This window comes from Bos grunniens, chromosome 19 (genome assembly GCF_055505025.1).
Source record: "Bos grunniens cultivar Pamir isolate PY7600 chromosome 19, Bosgru_T2T1.0, whole genome shotgun sequence".
NCBI lineage: Eukaryota > Metazoa > Chordata > Mammalia > Artiodactyla > Bovidae > Bos > Bos grunniens.
The window spans coordinates 19,748,445-19,756,459 of record NC_141183.1 but is presented as its reverse complement, the minus strand read 5'-3'; the positions used below and the strand labels follow the sequence as shown (position 1 = coordinate 19,756,459).

At 44.9% G+C, this 8,015-nt stretch overlaps 1 long non-coding RNA gene across 1 annotated transcript; it reads right to left on the bottom strand.

Moving 5' to 3' along the window:
• Positions 1-5,251: 5,251 nt before the first annotated feature.
• Positions 5,252-7,968, bottom strand: LOC147351495 (uncharacterized). Its single transcript, XR_015147556.1, has 2 exons — positions 7,902-7,968; positions 5,252-6,171 (listed from the first exon to the last, which is right to left on the bottom strand). It is a non-coding gene; the product is annotated as an uncharacterized LOC147351495 (long non-coding RNA).
• Positions 7,969-8,015: the final 47 nt, after the last annotated feature.

Here is an 8,015-nt window from a genome sequence, read left to right as displayed (position 1 = left end):
CCCCTGGTGGCTCAGACAATAAAGAATCTGCCTGCAATGCTGGAGACCTGGGTTCGATCCCTGGGTTGGGAAGATCCCCTGGAAGAAGGTATGGCAACCCACTCCAGTATTCTTGCCTGGAGAGTCCCATGGACAGAGGAGCCTGGCAGGCTACAGTCCATAAGGTTGCAAAGAGTTGGACATGACTGAGCGACTGAGCGCACACACACACCCTGGAAAAGAAAGAGGGCCTGGGGAGGGGGAGGAAGATTCACACCTGAGGTGCAGGAAAAGAAAGGAGCACCCGCGGAAGCATTCGTGGCAGACGGATTGTTTGAGGAGGCACACTCGCTCCAGGCTTCGAAGGAGGCTGGGAAGTGGACTGTGGTATTTGGTATTTTCACTGGGCAATGAATCAGCACACCCCACCTGCAGAGCCTCTGCCACCTGCCTCGACTTGTAAGTCACTGTCCATCTGCGGCCGTCTGTCCCTCCTTTCCATCGTCCATCACTCGACACATAAATGCAGCTGCTCTGACAGTTTTACAAGCCAGACAGAAGCCCCTGCAGGAAGGGCCCCCTCTGATACCTGCTTCCTAAGTCAGTTTCCTTCAGGGCAGACGAAAACAGCTGTGGCCATTGTTGCGGGTGATCTATCTCTCCCAACAGAGCTGGCCGTGTTGTGAGAAGGGGGCCCTCCGAACCCTCTCCCCTTGTCTGTGACCTTCCAGCCTCCTTTTCCCTGACTCTGGAATGTGGACCGTTAACCCTATTGTGGCCAGACTTCTTGCTCTGGAGTTCTGAGAGGGCAGTTCTGATGTCTGGATTCCTTGAACTGGAGGGACTTGATGCTGGAGCCCCACCTGCTGTTGGGATCTGAAGCTCATTCCTAGGAAATGGAGACCGAGGGGACCATCCTTGTAACACTTCTGCCATCTGCTGGAGACGGAAGGAGGAGCCAGCGATCAGAGAATGGCTAGGCTCAGGATTTCATCATTTGAAACAGAAGTAATGTTTTAGAGAGAGTGAGAGGGAGAGAAAAGGAGAAGGAAGAGAAGAAGGATCCAGTGGACTTGAACCTGTAAATTAGCTCCATTCTTTTGAATTACTCTCTGCCAAGGTACAGCCATGCTTTTCACAGAATGGCTCAGCGAGAACCTGCTGTGATGCCATCTGCTTTTTCACTGAACACTGATTCAGTTTTATATTTATTCAGTCCACAGACCTGTCATCATTCAGAGCTAGACAGTACTCCCCAGAGTTAAACCCTCAGGGTTTTAGCTGACTTCTGTCATTGGTAATTTAGGTTATTTCTGATGTTCCTCTATCCTCAGCAGGGATGCTATAACACCCTTGGACAAAGTCATTTTTTGAGTTAAACTTTTTATTTTGGAGTCATGGTAAATTCACATGCACTTGTAAGAATATAGAGAAAATTTCCTGTTCCCTCTGCCCATTTTCTCTTGATGATAACATCTTGCAAAAGCCAGGATACTGACATTGATACAGTTTACCAGTCTTATTCAGATTTCCCCAGTTTTACTTGTATGTGTGTGTGTGTGTGTGTGTTAGTTCTATGCAACTTTATCATGTATTGGTTCAAGTAACAACCATCATGGTCAAGACAAAGAACAACTCTGACTGCAAAGATGCCTCTCATTGCTCTTTTATAATCATGCCCTTCTCCTTCACTTCTAACCCTATGGCACCACGAATCTATTCCCCATTTCTACAATTTTGTCATTTCAGGTATATAAATAGAATCAGTCAGGATGTAACCTTTTAGGACTGGATTTTTTCACTGAGCCTCATTCCCTGGAGATTCATCTGAGCTGTTGCATGTATCAACAATCTGGTCCTCTTTATTGCTGAGTAGTCCATCCTAAAGGAAATCAGTCCTGAATATTCATTGGAAGGACTGATGCTGATGCTGAAACTCCAATACTTTGGACACCTAATGAGAAGAACTGACTCACTGGAAAAGACCCTGATGCTGGGAAAGACTGAAGGCAGGAGGAGAAGGGGACAACAGAGGATAAGATGGTTGGATGGCATCACTGATTTGATGGACATGAGTTTGAGCAAGCTCTGGGAGTCAGTGATGGACAGGGAAGCCTGGTGTGCTGTAGTCCATGGGGTTGCAGAGTCAGACATGACTGAGCAACTGAACTGACTGATTCCATCAAGTATTTTTTTACCTGTAGGGTTATTTCTGAAGTGAATGCTGGGTCTGAGAGAGTAAACAGTCCCCAGTCTCAATGCTATGCTATGCTAAGTCACTTCAGTCGTGTCCGACTCTGTGCGACCCCATAGACGGCAGCCCACCAGGCTTCCCCATCCCTGGGATTCTCCAGGCAAGAACACTATAGTGACATACAAATGGGCATGTGTCTAGTTTGCTAGCGCTGCTGAAACAAATTACCAGAGACTGAGTGGCTTAAACAACAGAAATTTATTGTCTCATAGTTTCTGGAGGCCAAAGTCTGAGATCAAAGCATTAGCAAGGTTGGTTCCTTCCAAGGGCTTCAAAGAAGAGTCTGTTCTGTGCCTACCCCCTCATTGGCAGTCTTCGACATTTCTTGGTTTTGCAGAAGCTTTGCCCCAATCTCTGTCTTCATCTTCACATGCTATTCTCCCCGTGTGTGTGCGTATGTCTTAATTCCCCCTTTTTACAAGGGCATCAGTCATGTTGGATTATCACCCACCCTGATGACCTCATCTCAACTAATTATATCTGCAACAACCCTACTTCCAAATAAGGTCACATTCTGAGGTCTTTGGATTCAACATATGAATTTTGGATTCATAGTCAATCAACAATTCAATACATAACAGCATGTTTTTCCACAAGGCTGCCAACCCTGAGTGTGGGCTGTTAAATTTTTTTTAATTGAATTTATTTATTTGGCCACATCACGCAGCATGTGGGATCTTAGTTCCCCCTCCAGGGATTGAACCTGTGCCCCTTCAGTGGAAGGGCAGAGTCTTAACCATCAGACCATCAGGGAAGTCCCTTAAATTGAATTTAATAATTTAAATTCAATTATTAGTAGTTGAATTTCTAGCAAGGCTGTTTTTCTACATGATGATTTAGTGGTTTTTGTTTCTATCAAGCTGCCTATTCTTAAGTTCACTTGTCAAACATTTAATGAAGCAAGACCTCAGGCACAATGAACTGATACATACTCCCCACCCAGGAGCTCCAGTATCAGGGAAGGAATAAATTCTTCATCCACATAACCCCAATACCAAGTAGAAAGTGATTGGTGACACTAAGGAAAGGGCCAGATACATTCTTTTAAAAGGAAAAAGTGTTTGGGACCTTTAGAGAAAAGAACAACCTCTTCTTGCTGGGGTGGATCTGGGAAGATGTGGCATTTGGACCAGACTTTGCAGGACAGGCCACATTTGGAAAGTAAGTTATGCTCCTCTGACTCCTCAGGCTTGTAGAATGCTTAATCCGAAAGTGTTGGCAAACACAGTAGTTTCAGTCTCTACTTGGTTCCCAAGCCCCCTGTCTCTAATTCATGGAAACTGAGGACTCCTAGTGACTGCGTTTTTATTTATATTTTTAAAAATCTTTTTTCCTTATCTGTGTTTCTCTAGTCTTTTAAAAAATATTTATTTTGATATATTTGGTTGATCTGGGTCTTAGTTGTGGCACGTGGGACCTTTGATCTCTGTTCCTGGTCGTGGGCTCTTTAATTGCGGCACTCAAACTCTAAGTTGCGGCATGTGGGATCTAGTTCCTCGACCAGGGATCAAACCTGGGCCTGCTGCATTGGGAGCGTGGAGTCTTAGACATTGAGAAGTCTCTTGGCTGCATTTTTAAACAGATTTGCTGCCACAGATCAGTGGTAAAAATGGAGGATCTGGATTTGGAGGGCAATCTCTGTTTATAGACAGTGTCTGCCCTGAGGGAAGTCCAAATCACCCTGTCTTTATTCACAGTTGAGAAATCATTCTCTGCAGAGGGCAGGGTCTCAGGACAGGTGGAAATCTACTTGGTTCAGCAGCTCCTGAGGGATGGCACTAAAGAGCCTGGTTATTCACCCTCCTGCTTAGAACAGGCCAGTGGCTCCCCAGCCCCAACACGACTAAACCTCCACTTCCTTCTGCCTAGCAGACCAGGCTGTTTAAGGTGGGGCCCTGAGTCATCCCAGAACCTAACTGCCACCCTTTGCCTGCAGGAAGGCCCTTCTCTGTAAATCCTTGTTTCAAATGATAAATAAGGGACTTCCCTAATGGTCCAGAGGTTAAGAATCTGAGTGCCAGTGCAGGGGACTCAGTCCAATCCTTGGTCTGGGAAAATCCCATGGAATTAAGCCCGTGTGCCACAACTACTGAACCCATGTGCCACAGCTACTGAAGCCTGTGTGCCTAGAGCCCGTACACAAGAGAAGCCACTGCAATGAGAAACCCGCACACTGCAACTACAGAGTAGCTCCCACTCGCTGCAACTAGAGAAAGACCATGCGCAGCAATGAAGACCCAGCGCAGCCAAACAAAAGAAAGAAAGGTAAAGACGGAGCGGGGGACCATCATAATAGGTATAGGGACCACTGCAATGGAGTTGGGTAGTGGGGAAGACAGATTGGACTCAACTCTGAATATAACAAGGAAAGTGGGAATTTATAGCCAAACAGCAGGGTAGGGGGGTCAGTGAATGGAAAATTACCAAGAGGACACATCGGGGGTGAGGGAGGATTCTGGCGAAAGGAACCTAATGAGATTCTTGCTGAAGGCAGGCCGGGGTGGTCAGACATCACCTGGGGATGCTGGGGGGTGAGACACCTGATCAGGTATTGAAGGTGACCAGATATGGAGGATGGGGAATTCAGGCTAAACTGAGTTGGCAGGATTCTTGCTAAAATGAAATAATACAGAGATGACCGTAAAAGTCTAAAAGACAAGGAAGGCCTAGCTGAAGAAGAGTTCAGCGGGGCCTAATAAAGTTGACCAAAGAAGACTGTCACCCTTTGCGTTCAGAAACGTCTATCCCCTCAGAAGCGATTCCTTCCTGCCGGGGTCCAGCCCCGGTGGATCCAGGGAATTCGAAGCGGGGACGGCGTCCGCGAGGATCAGGAAACAACTGCTTAATTAAACGTTAATTAAGGATATAAAGAGTAATGGAATAAAGATAGCTCAGTGAGGAAATTCAGTGGAGAAAAGAGGCTGAAATAAGGATAGCTCAGTGAGGAAATTCAGTGGAGAAAAGAGGCTGAATAATTCAGCCAGAAGGTAAGAGAAAGAACGACATGGTGAGACCAAGTTTCAGTGAACAAGGCCCGCACTTTATTTTCCAAAGTAGTTTTTATACCTTAAGTTATGCATAGAGGATAATGGGGGAAGGGGTAGAGTCATGCAGCAAGCCAGGCTCTCTTCCTGCAAACTTATCATATGCAAAAGCTTAGGTGATTTGCATCATCTTCTGGCCCGGAGGCCTGTTAACATTTTAAGACCCTTTCTTCAGAAAACTTATTTTTCTCTAAAGGTGATTGGTCAGGAGCCACCCTCCAAAAGCATTAGATAAAGTTGCATTCCTACAGAGCAAAGGTGTGGTGGGCTATAACAAGAAAAAGAATTAACTCAAGGGTCCCAGGTTACAAACATTAAAGCTACTACTTACACCAATTATATTAATCAATACACTGCCAGGGACACAGCAGGTAAGGGATATGGAAACTTAGCAGCAAACATTGGCCCAACAAGTGAAAATCCCTTCACCAATACAATTTCTAATCAATCTTTTAACTACTCAAAAGAATCTGTGTTTAGACAGTTTAGAACATCTCCTGCCTCTCACAGTTGGGAGGCTCTGAACAATCACATGTGGCCGGGAAAACCTATTCAGGCAGGCTAGAGGATTTCCAAAGGAAATGTAGGTTGAAACACTGTCACACCCAGGAATTATTAACTGGAGCTGTAAGCTAACTCTTTTTTCAGAGAGGTAGTGGGGGACAGCCCCCAGTAAAGTCAGAGGTGTAGGTGAAGGCACAAAGCAGAAAGTAGGCAGACTCTGGTTTTGGGTGTAAATGCTCGAGAATTTCCACGGGGACTCGAGGCTCGATCCCGCCTTTGCGTATGCCAAGCCTCCTTCCTCATGACCTTTGTCATGGGTGGAGCTCCTCACGCTGGATCCCGGCAGTGATAGAATTCCAGTTGAGCTATTCCAGATCCTGAAAGATGATGCTGTGGAAAGTGCTGCACTCAATATGCAATATGCACTCAGTATGCAATATGCCGGCTCCCGGCACCTTCCCTTCTTTCTGCCCTCCTCCTCCTCCTCAGGGTGGCCCCCAGGCGCGATATGCAGTCCTCTGGTTCATGGGCCTTCAAACTAGATCCCCCAGAACCCCAGCTTCCACAGAGATGGTTCACGGCTTAAAAACCATGTACATTTTAATTAGTTAAAAATATAATAGGGAATTCTCTGGTGGTCCAGTGGTTAGGAATTGGTGCTTTCACTGCCAAGGGCTCAGGCTCAATCCCCGATTTGGGAACTAAGATCCCACAAGCCCCATGGCCAGCCTAAGTAAATAAATAAAAACATAATAAATACACACATTATAACAGTGTGGTATGCATCTGCTTTGAATGAATTGGAGATGACCCACTCATGGTATTGCCTGCAAATTAACTCATTTTGATGTAGACTTAAAAAATGCAGTCTTCGTGCATTTGGACCTCTTATAAATGGGATCATCAATTCAGGAAGCCATAGCTCAGAGACTGTCTTTTTTTAAAAGTTAGCCTGGACATTTCCACACTCATGAAATTACACAAGGGAGCACAGAACATCCTTCCTTAGTTCTGAGTAGCAGGCTGTGCCTGACACTGTTCCACCCCAATGGACAACAGAAATTAACCGGATACAAAGCAGATAAAACACTGTGATTATCACTCATGAGTCTCATTTTATATTTGGTGCTCATTACAGCAGACTGGACCTTTAAAACAACAGTATACAGAAATCGCAGTTTGTCCATACACAATGGCTGCTAGGTAGCTGATAAAATGAATGGGAATATAAGAAACAGAGGGTACAATATATTGTTTAGCAAAAAAAATCAAAGTGTAGAACATTTTCCATTTATGGATATCTACATACACACATGTACTTCCCTGGTGACTTAGTGGTGAAGAATCCACCTGCCAATGGAGGAGACTCGGGTTCAATCCCTGGGTTGGGAAGATTCCGTGGAGAAGGAAATGGCAACCCACTCCAGTATTCTTGCCTGGGAAATCCCATGGGCAGAAGAGCCTGGCAGGCTACAGACTATGGGGTTGCAAGAGTCAGACACAACTTAGTTGACTAAACAGTAACAACAAACACACACGTATCCAAACGTGTGCTTACACATGCACGTCACTTTTCTAAAAGGATATACTTAGAACTGGCTTCCTCTGAGGGAGAGGTATTGAAGGTTTGGGGTAAGGTTTACTAAACCTTTTTGCATTGTTTGAATTTATTACTGTTCCTATACAGTATTTCCTTTTTAATTAAAATGTTTAAGTTCCACTTTAAAAACATTACCCATTTTATATAGCAGTGCTTTTGTATCAAAATATGAAGATTAGGTTGCCAAAGAGGTTTGATAATACTGAGCTAGTCTAATTGCCTCCTGCTGTAGAAGGTGAGCTGGAGACCAGGAGGCTCTTTTTCCGCCCAGGATCTTTCTGTCTGGAGGAAAGTCACTCGGTTTTCTCTCAGTTTTTTATTCAGAGGGGGAAAAAAGCAATGCTTCTTATAAAAGAGTTAGTGCTAATAGAGGAACTTATAAAACATCTAGGGGCAGGGGATGTTTAGGGACTGCCCATTTGCAGGATCACTCAACTCCTAAAATGCCACGCAGTCATCTTCATGGGAGGCGACCCTGAGACTCACCCCATCCCCCCTTTCTTAGGAACATAAATCTTACCTGCCTCATTGACAGTGGTGGGCCATTCCAATCAAGAATATTCCAATCAGTTATACAATCATAAAGCTAGAATTTTAAAAAATTAAATAAAAAGATTATTCCTAAGCCAGGAAT